Source organism: Urocampus carinirostris, chromosome 13 (assembly GCF_059441175.1).
Source record: "Urocampus carinirostris isolate Australia breed hairy pipefish chromosome 13, RoL_Ucar_1.0, whole genome shotgun sequence".
Lineage (NCBI taxonomy): Eukaryota > Metazoa > Chordata > Actinopteri > Syngnathiformes > Syngnathidae > Urocampus > Urocampus carinirostris.
The window spans coordinates 6,177,148-6,189,169 of NC_142361.1; the positions used below are offsets into that span (position 1 = coordinate 6,177,148).

The 12,022-nt window shown below is 43.0% G+C and overlaps 1 long non-coding RNA gene across 1 annotated transcript; it reads left to right on the forward strand.

Moving 5' to 3' along the window:
• Positions 1–2,129: 2,129 nt before the first annotated feature.
• On the forward strand, positions 2,130–5,510 carry LOC148353575 (uncharacterized). Its single transcript, XR_015852491.1, has 2 exons — positions 2,130–5,020; positions 5,192–5,510. It is a non-coding gene; the product is annotated as an uncharacterized LOC148353575 (long non-coding RNA).
• Positions 5,511–12,022: the final 6,512 nt, after the last annotated feature.

Genomic DNA, 12,022 nt, shown 5'->3' on the forward strand with positions numbered 1-12,022 from the left:
ACGGCGGACGCACGCCGCTGTCAGCGAACCTGGGCTCGTGCTCGGGCCACTCTCCTTCGGGCAGGCAAGGCTCATTCAGTCGGGGCTAATCGACGGAGGAGTCCTGCTCCAAATTACCAGGTGGGCCAGAAGGTGTGGCTTGCATCCGCTGATCTACCACTGAAGGTTGAGTCGAGGAAACTGGCTCCTCGGTATCTTGGCCCGTTTCCTATTGTTAAAATTATCAACTCCTCAGCAGTCCGTCTCCGTCTACCAAGATCTATGAGAGTGCACCCCACGTTTCATGTCTCCCGGATCAAGCCCGTCAGCCAGAGCCCGTTGGCACCCATTCCACCTCCTCCCCCGGCTCCACGCTCCTTGGACGGGGAGCCTATCTATACAGTGCGCCGCCTGCTTCGCTCCCGACGCAGGGGTCGGGCTTCCAGTACTTGGTCGACTGGGAGGGATATGGTCCGGAGGAGAGATCATGGGTTCCCAGCAGGCAGATCCTGGACCGGTCTCTTGTGGCGGAGTTCCATCGACTACATCCAGACCAACCAGCACAGCGCCGTGGTCGTCCTCGGGGGTCTGGCGCTGCTACTCCTCCGCCTGTGGACCCACCCGCTACCGCCCCTTCAGATGCAGACGATGGGGTGTCTGTCCATTCGGAAGAATTCTGAGGGGTCCTCTGGGGTTCGTCGGTCGACCGCTGGACTCTCTATTTTGGATTATCGGTGACGTGTTTTGGGGATTATTCGTAACTGGCCTATGACTTTTTGTTCCCTTGGATTACCTGTGTTTCCATGTGACGTGTTTTGGATTAATTTTTTTTCCCTGGGGGACTTCTGGAGCCGTCCCTTGAGGGGGGGGTTCTGTCGTGATTACCTAACTGGAGCCACCTGAGGTAATCAGCTGGCGTGCTTCCTGATTGGTGGAAGCTTTCTACTTAAGCTGTCAGCGTCCAGAGATGGACGTTCGAGTGTACTCCTCGTTTCCATGAGTGAGCCTCCAACATTCAAGGTACCCACGTTCCCTTTGTGTATTCCAAGCCTGCTTCTCGTTGCCTGACCCTTTTCTGTTAAAAGTTTACGACCTACTCTCCCGCCCCGGCCACCGACTTACCTGCTACGTTACTCGTCACGCGTTTCACCACGGAGCTGCCATTTGGTCCAAAGAGACTTTCTGCCACCAAGAGACGATGTCCCAAGCCTGCTCCACCGACCCCTGTCCGAATAAATTATAAAACTGACGCGATTGGATCCGAGTGCTTGTTCTGGTCTCTGACAGACTCGTAAAGTTATTAATAGGGCTGTTAGAATAGAATAGAATAGAATAGAAGAATAGAATTTACTTTTATTGTCATTCTTTGTAACCATGCACACAGAACGAAATGTCGATACACCTGACCCGTACAGTTAAACTGTACGGGTTGATGTTAGCTTCTGGCCTTTTGATTGAAACCACACTTAGCCAATTGAAGGCTTTTTATCACGGTCCATACCCCGCAGGGAGCATGTATTGATGAAACAGACAAATAATTTGGGCCAGTCGTGACCGATTCAAATGATGATTGACACATTGGTTAGCATATTAAATTCTGAAAAGAACAATACGCGGATGTACGGAGTATATTCAAATTAGACCGTAAAATAAATGTGCGTAACATCACTCATGATTCATTTTTAGGCACCATTATTAGGCACCATTATTACGCGCAAGAATGCCAAATAGTGCAACAAATGCGGAAAGAGAAGTCAAAACTTAAAAATTCTTTCAAAATGTCTCAAAAATTGACCAAAGTAAAATACTCAGTTGCAGAAATGTTAGTGCCGTAAACTGGTCTTTTCCATATGACCACTTTTGGAAACACCTAGGCCTACCATGAGAAAAATAGAATAGAATAGAATAGAATAGATTATACCTTTATTGTCATTGTTACAACATGGGATATATTGTGACAACGAAATTGGACGTGGCACTCCAGGTCCACATTTTACAGTGAGAATAAGGAAAACAAAGAGATAAAGGAACAAAGAAGATGTTTGTGCTGTCCTTGTTGTATAGGTTTTGTTTTCCTCCGGAGGGGTGGTGTATGAGGGGGTGAGGGACAGACAGAGATGGGCGCATCCAACTAGATGTTTGATCTTACTGTACACACTGTCCAGTGTTTTTTTCCCTAATTGCTCAGTCCACGTAGTGAATGGATTTGGGAAGTACAGTCCTTAAACATGCCAGATAAAAGTCGCCGGCGACGATAAAAGCTCCGTCGGGGTGTGCAAGCTACTGTTTATTGATAGCAGCGGGCAGGAGATTTAGCGCTATGCTAACATTAGCATCCAGTGGAACGTTAGCATCCGGGGGTGCGTAAACAGCATGCACAATGACCACAGTTAGCTCTCTCGGTGGATAGAAGGGTCTACACGATACTGCTAGAAACTCTATATGAGTGAGCGGTGTGTGTCAATGATTCGGCTGTTATTGTGGCGCATAGTCCCCGGCCCCTGTTTTTATTGGAGTCTCCGTCTTGTTCGGGCTGGTGAAGCGTGCGTCCTGCTAGTTGGACTGCGGCGTCGGGGAAGCCAAGACTCCGTGATGACCAAAATACTCCAATTTCGGACACTGTTGGTGGTGATCTGCAGCTCAAATTCACTCATTTTGAGGACGATGGATCTGGCGTTGGTTAGGAACATGCTTGGGAGCGCTGGTCTGTGTGGTCGCCTTCTTAGCCCAGGCCCGACTGGCAGCCTTTTTCTTTTGCTCCGTCGTTGTCGGCAGGCAGATCACCCAGGGTGATCCAGTGGTCTCTGTATATCCCTCGGGATGTTGTGGATGTTATTGTCGCTGCGAAGGGAGTCGAAGGGACAATATGAGGAATAAAAGAACACTGAAAAACAAAAGACGAACTGGAGCCCGTGAAGCCGCTGCACTCGCGCGCGCCGCCATCTTGGAAATGTGTGAAATACAGTGTTTAGTTTTTCAGATTGTGATCAAATTTGACAAGGTACCAGGTAAGGATTATAGCTATTGTGTCGTCTGTTTTCCAGCTAAGGGGCCGGTCACACAGACATTTGCGGCTGAATCACGGCTAAAATTTTGCGTTTTTTTTTTGCCCGTGGTTGCCCGCGATGGAAAATGCGCAAAATTGGCCAACCCACTGTTCATCGGTGGTATGCCCGCAAAACACGCCGGCGACTGTTCCGCTTCCTCAACGCGTCATTTCTGCGTCATTTTCTCGTGTGGACCACGGGTATAAAAGCTCCCGAGCCGGTGTTGTCCCTAAATCCGACTCCAACGCAACACATCAAAAGTGAGATAAAACGAGGTAAAAGTGGGGATGCGAATCTTGACAGGGATGCATTTCTCGGATAACACCGGGCTGTAGAAATCATAACCGCTCAAGACACAGTCCAGTGAAGATCAAGATTTCAAGCTATGGCATCATTTTTATTTTATTATCTTGAAAAGAAATGTCAAGAAATAAAAATGGATTAAGAAGAGATCACTACGCTGACGGGGATCCATGTTCACCCTCTTGACGTCTCCAGCACAACTGACGTGTGCTCGGCAAATCGCGCTGTATATACGCGGAGAAAGGCGTTTGACTGTCACACGCGTAACACGCTAATTTCACGTAATAACACCGCGATACAGGCGCAGAACATGCTATTACCATGCTCCACCCACGATTACCCGCTGAAATTTCCCGTCCTACCCATGTGTAACCACACCCTGGCCGCGGCCAGAGCACGTCGTTCCGCGTCATTTCCGCGTCATTACCTCGTGTTGACCACGTGGGCGGCACGCGGTTTAACACGTGCTCAAACTTTTGAGCAGCTCAAAAGTTTTGCGCGCGGCCAACCACGTGTGAATTTCCGACCGCGAGTAAAGCACTGCTGTATCTCGTCTATATGGCGGTCTCTAAACTTCCAACAGCGCCCAACAGCATCTGCTTCACAGCCAGAAATTTCTGCTTTGATAACCCTGCTTGCTGCGATGTATCAAATGTACTGGTTAAAAAAGACCGAGGACAATCGACTTTGGCCTGGACGGATCTATTGACACTAACAAAGATGTTATATAATGAAATTGTGAATATGCTTGATTGCTAATAAGATTTTCGAGAAGGGTTGTTCAAACCTCACATTGTGTTTGCTGTTAAAAACGTCCTATTGGAATATAATATTGTGAATGTGCTTAATTGCTGTTGAGATTGTCATGTTTGTTTTCTGTTATTAGTGTCAATAAATTTGTTCAAACCAAAAATTTACGGTAGATCATTCTCAACATCCTCCTCATAACTATTGTCATCAAGAGCGTCTTCCTCATTATCGGAACGTATCTTAACTTTACAATGTATGCTTAAACGTAGAGGTTGCAGTCTTTCTTGGCGCACTTAATCTACTGGTCTTAATCTTACATTTTATACTCCAGCACCGCTGGTGGCCGTTAGAAAAATTCCATAAATTGGCCGCTTCACTGAATAAGCCGCAGGGCTGAACATTTGGGAAAAAAGTAGCGGCTTATAGTCCGGAATTTACGGTACTTAGTAGCATTAGGTGATTTTTTTCAGTTTAAGACAAACCTTCAGTTTGTTACCTTTCAAAAGAACAAATAACGTCCATATTCGGGAAACGTTTCAAGGACAGCAGTCAATTTACTTTAGGTATGTCTTAGATTGGGATTTTAGGGGATTTTTTTCAGGAACGTTAAAGGGTTAACTCGGCCGGCAAACAGGAGATTGGCTTTTCTACAATGCGGACCCTGAGGTAAAATGAGTATGACCTCCCTGTCGTTGACATAAAACTCACAAAACTTGTCTTGAAATCCCCCCCATTTAGAAAGTGTCTTGTGCAAGACTGAAGGCGATGGTCAGGATTCTTTTCATACCCCCGATTTGCTATAAAAGACCACCGCTTGAATTTGGTGGAATACAGCAAGCTCACTTTGACCTTATAAGGAGAAGCAAAAGAAAAGATGAGAGGCTACATCGTCTTGCTACTGCTGGCCCTGGTTGCCATGTCAGGCCGCTCCATGGGTGAAGGTACATGTTCAAATTTTGCTTTTTAAGTATATTATGTTCTCTTTTACCTGTATAGTCTAGATACTATGTTCTCTTTTTTAAGTCCTTTATCTTGTTCCGTCAATCGGGGAAAATATTCTAGATTGATACGTAGAAAGGTTTATGATTTCATAAAGCATGTTTTCTTTGCAGATTCACATGAAGAATCTGAAGAATCCGAGGAAGAAGGCGAGGAAGAAACCGAGGGAGAATCTTCTGAGGAAACTGAGCAAATGGTTGAATCATCTGGAGAAGAAGGCGAAGAAGAACCTATGGAAGCAAGGCGCTGACTTAGATGACGGGGGGGCGTTTGTCTACAACCAAGAAAAGTCTGCTAACACGAGAAAGATGAATTGTAACGTAGCAAAAGCTCTGCGCTTGTAATTTTGGCTCTGAAAGCCTCAATTAAGGAATCTTTGGTTGTTTTTTAAACTGAAAAATGTTGGAATAAAGTCACCTTTGGAGATTTCAAGTATGTTTCTTCTTATTTTAAGAAATCGTATTTTGTTACTCCTATAATAAATGAATAAGAATAACTTAAAATTAGGGGGGAAGTAATTTTAGCTGCTATGACAGGGAGATAAACCATAAAAAAAAAAAACACGTGACCACAGTGGACGTATACCTAAAGCTTTAGTTTTCTTCTCTGAAAGGTGAAAAATTGCATGAACGTTACATTTGTCTGAACTGTTGGAATATATAGTTGTTTATACATCAATTAACACTTTTAAAAACATAAGCATTTCCTTACTAATCCTTTAACATGGATGGAGATAGATTGAACATGCGTCCGTCTGTCAGCCACTGTGTGAGACTACAATGGAGATCTGGAGGTAGTATTATTTCACTATATGTTTTAACTTAAAGGTGAAATATACATAAAGTATATATGTACAACTATTTTTAAATAAATTACATCAGTTTTTATCAGTGTATTCCATTTTAAACACAGTAACTTTTATTTATCTTAACTTAACAATCGACGTAAGGGCAAGACAAAGACTAGTTTGCTTACTTCTAGTCTAAATTATCTAATTTCTCTAATTAAACAAGTTCACGTATCTACAATTAGAAAAATAAACTAAATATAAGCAAAATATTCTGTTGGGGTAAGATTTTATCATAATTCCTTATTCAGTGTGGTAACCAATTTTGTTGTGAAAATTAAAGTAATACAATGGCAATTGTTCCCTGAAAATTATGAACCTTAACTGCAATCACTAGAAATTTGATTACACTTGTAATACTTTGGCTATTTGAAAGAATGATGACACCAACCGGGACTTCTTCAACTTTACAAAAAGAGTATGACAACCCGAAACGAACATTATACGTGACTCACACATGACATACCAAATAAGGCAATCTACTACCCTCCAATTATTAGATTTTTTTCTCCATTATTCAGTAGTCAGTATCTTGGACCACCGTCCATGACAAGTTTATTTTGACAGTCTCTGTTCTATCTTCTTACTAAATGTTAGGCCATTCAGGTGGGTTTTTTGACGTACACGATAGCGTCTCTCTATCTGACACCATGGTGGAGGATGAGGTTATTCTGGATTGACTGACTCTATATAGCGAGAGCTTGCTAGAGAAAAGTCATTTGGGTTGATACTGACCTCGTCATTGCTGTTGTGGGGGTGTTAGACCGCAGCAAGTGATCCACATGAACACTAACCTTGCGCTGTCCTACTTGCATAGTACAGACACTCCCCTACTTAGGACCATTCGACTTACGCAAAACGGTAGATGAGAACCTTTTTTTCGGGATGTCGAAAAATATCCGGAAATTGCTGTAAGTTGGTTTTTGTATTGTGTGCACTTTTCCGACGAGAGGACAGGACTGCAGTGCTTCTTTCCTCCGTGTGGCGCTGTGAGAGGTCACCCAGCATTCACCCCCAAGAAGGGATCTGGCTTCTACTTCCTGTTTCGCGTGTAATCATAACAACATGTACTGTATCTCTATCGCACTAAGAACTTTAATGTTTATATTGTTTAATCTCTTGGGCATCCATTCAATATGGTTGGTGTAAGGTCTAAAGAAGAAGCTATTTATTTCATTTGCAACGAAAATGGAATAAGAAAGCTTGATGCGGTTGAGAAAATGGTCGGAACGCTTGTTTTCTGCCACTTTTTACTACAAAGGGAGACCTCTTGAAGCGCATCTCCCAAAAGTAAGTTAAACCTCACTTTATTTATTTTTATAGAGCATGTTATTTTATGAAATGTTTATTTCTGAGTTCAAAACAATAGAGGTTACTTATATAAGCCCTAAACATATTTATTTAAACCTTAAACATACAAAATATACCACTGAAGCAACTTACAAACAAATTCAACTTATGCACGATCGTCCGGAAGCTTACTCGTTCGTAAGTCAGGAAGCGTCTGTATATGTTGATGGGCCCATGGGCTGCACGATGATAAGTCCACTGGCTCTTTGGATGGCGAAAATCCCGTACTTTCACCCTCTCTCCATCACTAAAGAGTCTGACCAGCCCTGTGCGTCTGTCATAGCCCTTCTTTTGCTGCAGTTGATGCTTGACCAAAGTCCCTGACAGGTCTGGTTTTAGCAAGCAAACAGGTGCGGGGTTGAGGTCTCAGAACAATTCAGCTGGTGTCCGTTCAGTCACTATGTTTGTGGTGGTTCTATAGCTGAACAAGAATCAAGCAAGCCTCTGGTAAGTAGGCACAGACTGAACCTCCTGTTTCCTCCACACTTTTTTGAAGACTTGCACAGCTCTCTCAGCAGCTCTGTACATGGCCGGGTGATAGGGTAGCATTAGTGTGTGTTTCGCACCGTTGTTCCTTAGGAATGTCTCAAACTGTTCGGAGGTGAAGGGAGGCCAGTTGTCCTAGACAAGCTTTTTGGGGAGGCCATAGGCTGCAAACAGGTGTCTCAGTAGGTCGATGGTTTTGTCGGCTTTCATTAGCTGAGTGGGGGAAACTTCCATCCACTTGAAATGAAAATCTGTGACTACCGGCAGTGATGTTTGTTTATGTCTGAAGGTACATGCATATGCTCCCATGTCGCATCCGCCCAAGAACAAGGAACGAGGGGCGCAGCAGCAGGCATGTTGTGGACTGCTTCACAGGGTGAACACTGACTTATACACTCCTGTAAATCCTGGTCGAGCCCAGGCCACCACAAATAACTTGTGGCGAGAGCTTTCATGTGAGTCATCACAGGATGACCCTTATGCAGTTCTGGAGGACAGGGTCGCTCACAAGTGATGGACAGCCCAGTAGTGTCAAATCCATCACCTCTGATAGGAGCAGATCATGTCTTGTTTCTCTTGCTATACCTGAAGCACAGAGAGGTACAATAGCTCTTCAATGAGTGAAATTTAAAAAACATCAATTTTGTTGTGAAAATACAGTTGTAATATGCTGGTTAATTGAAAGAATGATGACACCAAAACCGGACTTCTTGTTAGCTTCAACTTTACTTGGTAAGTGCCCCAATACTGTTCTGACTCTGTGTCAAATAGTAACTGTTGGTAAGCAAATGACAGGTTGAGCTTACTGAACACCTTAACCCAAGCCAGGGTGCAAGGAGGTCCCAGGCATTTGGTAGTGGGTAATCTTCCTTTTGAATACATTGATTTACGTTATAGTACCCACATATTCTATCCTTTTCTTGAGCAGAGGATGGAATTTAGGAGCACTTGATGACTTGTCACCTTTCACATTGAAGATCTCTATCCTGTTCAATTTTATCTCTCTTAACCACAATGAACGATACATTCATTTTTTATACTTGACTTCTACCTGTATTTCCTCTGACACAGGAATCCGGTCCCTTATGGATGATGACAGCAGAAGGCTGGAGAGGGGAACTGTTTCAGACTTTTTCCTTAGACCTTCTCAGGAAGTATGGTGACTGAAGCTCCAGTGTCAAGTTGCATAGTTTCTGGTTTTCCAGCTAACCCCATTCCCACATTGTTTCCATCTTTTTTCTCTTCATCGGTATTTAAAGTGAATAGTTCAGCAGTTTCTAAATTGCTCTCTTCTTCTTCCTTCAAAATATTGTAAGCTTTTCCTTTCCGTTTTCCTCCTCTACACACCCTGTCCATACCCTTTCTTTCCACAGGAATGATATTTCACACTGATAAATCTACAGTCACTTGGGTCTTGGGTATCCCAGCCACACCTACATCAAGGTTGTTAAACTAAATGGATGGTTGACATTCTTCTCACACACCCAGGATCATATATAAGACCACTGTTAGAAATCAGTGGAATACAGCAGGCTCACATTGACTTTGTGAACCTTCTGGCGTTCCAGGTGTCCAGATAGCTCTTTGGTGTATTTGTGGGCCAGTTCTAGTCTAAGAGCAAAATCACAGGCTTCTTGGAACGTCAGATCCTTTTCAGTTAAAAGGTGTCTGTGGTACGCTTCCTCTGCGAGACCAACCACAAACCGATCCCAGAGACCATCATACAAAATTGGGGCAAACTTGCTTGAACTTGCTTATTTCTTCAAATCAATGATAGTGGGCAAGCGGCTTTCCTACGTACTTAACATGGCGGTAGAATCTGAAGCGCCCTGCTATCAGAATGGGCTTGGGGAGTAAGCTGTCAGTACATGAGTTCCACACATATTCATGGTTTACAAGACTTTTCAGTAATCTATACTCAGTTGGACCCAAAACACTTGGGAAGACATTTGCTTTTTTTCCCCACATCTGCAATTTCATTTACATCCAGCCAGCGCTTAAAACGTTTCAAATAAGACTTAAACTCTTCTTTTGCCCTTCAGTATTTTCTAACAAGATAGCGAACTAAAGCCTTTCAGATTCAATTGATTATCAATAATTCATCTCATTTGGTTACCTTACCTTATTTGGTTACCTTAGGGTAAATCATTTTCACTGACTGTACCAGGGAGGGTACAGTCAGTTTTGTCGCAGCAGAGCGTGTGCCAAATGATATATCTATAGCACCTCCTATTCACAGGTGCTCTCCCATACAAGTAACTACCAGGCCCGACCCTCGTCAGCCTTCCGAGATCGGGCATTCTCAGGATGGTATTGCCATAAACAGGTCAACAAAGAAATTGAGGACAAAGGTGAAGAAGCTTTTTTGTTGTTTTTCCCTATGCAGAATTAAACAGCTGGACAATGGTGGGTTCCAGTGCAAGGCATTCTCTGATGGTCTAAAAAGCTCTAAATATGTAATGTGAATTATATTCTGTTCATCAAAACTTCATCAAACAATTTAAGTTCTCTGTTGAGACAATTATAAAAAACTCACAGTACAACTTTAAACTGCAAGAAACACCACCCCAGCACACAGAGCAATTTGATTGGGTAAGCAGTAAGGGTGTGTGGACCTGTGCACACAGCGCACTTATCTCTACCCGGCGCTGCCTGCCCCAAAGAAAAACACGTCAGTATTTTTTTTACATTATTACAAAATAACTGCTTGCACCTTGTTTGAAAAGATTATCTAAGAAAAACAAAGACCAAAATGAGTATCAAAAATCTTAATTAATTGCAGGACGGAGAAAAGTTATTTGTTGATAACCCATTTGAATGGGTATTGGGCCCCCAAATGTTAAAATTTAAGCTTTTTACAAGTATACTAATCTTTTTTGAATACCTAATTAAACAATCTGCCCCGCGACTGTCTGGCAACCGGTTCAGGGTGTCCCCTGCCCACTGCCCGAGGATGGCTGGGATGGGCTCCAGCACTTACTGAGGATAAGTGATGCATATAATGGATGGATTGAAAGTTAAACAACCATGTATGTTTGGGTACACACTGAGCAGCAGAGCTTATATGGTGTGGGGTCCAGGGTTCAATTCCAGCTACCGTATCCTCCCTGTGTCGAATTTGAGTGTTATCCCCGTGCCTCTGTGGGTATCCAAAAACATGCATGGTCAGGTTAGTCCTGCTGTTTTTTGGGGAAAAACTCTACTATCATTGCTTTAAACTGCTCAACTATTTCTTTGGATAATTTTCAGAAGTGGACATTCTTTTCCTTGATTTGTGTCACAGCAAATCATTAGGTCGGATCCTCAAGTTGAGAGTTGAGAACCAATGAAATATAGGGCTCCCATTTTATGAAACACAGCCCTCATTTGCCATTTCTCTGAGTGCAGAACTCAATAAACCAGCAGCGGAGCTCAATCTTAAAGCGACAGCACTACTGAACTGAACTATATTAACATTCAAATCGCTTCAACCTATCGTTCCTTTGTCTGTTTAGGTGATGTGTTGATTTTGTCATGTGTTTGTGAAAGCAAACATAAATGTAAAAAATAAAAAATACTTGACTTCTCCTCAGGCAACTTTATTACAATGATTTCTGAATTATTTTAATATTTAAAGAACAACCAAAGACTCCTTGAATGAGGCAATCACAGCCAAATTTAATAGCATAGAGCTTTTGCAATATTACAATTCATCAGTTTTGTGTTTGCAAGCTCTTCTTGGTCATAACGCCGCCCCATCATGCAAGTTATGGCCTTACTTGCTTGTTTTTTGGCCTGGAAGCTAGGCTTGTTTCCGACGATTCAGAAGATTCGGATGATTCTGAGGATTCTGAAGGTTCTGAAGATTCTGAAGATTCTGAAGATTCTGAAGATTCTGAAGATTCTGATGATTCAGAAGATTCGGAGGATTCAGAGGATTCAGAAGATTCGGATGAATCTGCATAGAAAAACACATTTATGAAATTGTAAACCTTTTTCATATCTCTGATTTGCATTCAGGCATATGTCCAGGATTACTTCAAATATTTAATAATTTATTCGGTCATTAGTTTCTCGATCACGCCTCTCTTGGAAATCTAAAACTCCTGTCTCACCCGTAAAGCCACCAGGGATAGCAAGTGACCCCACCGGCCCATTTCACAGCTCTTCCATCCTGGTGCCGTAAGGGAAAAGACTGCAGTGTCTCAGAGCCATAACCAGCAGGCTCAATGACAGATTCCTCCATCAGGCTGTTAGGACTTTGAACTCTTTCCCTGTCTTA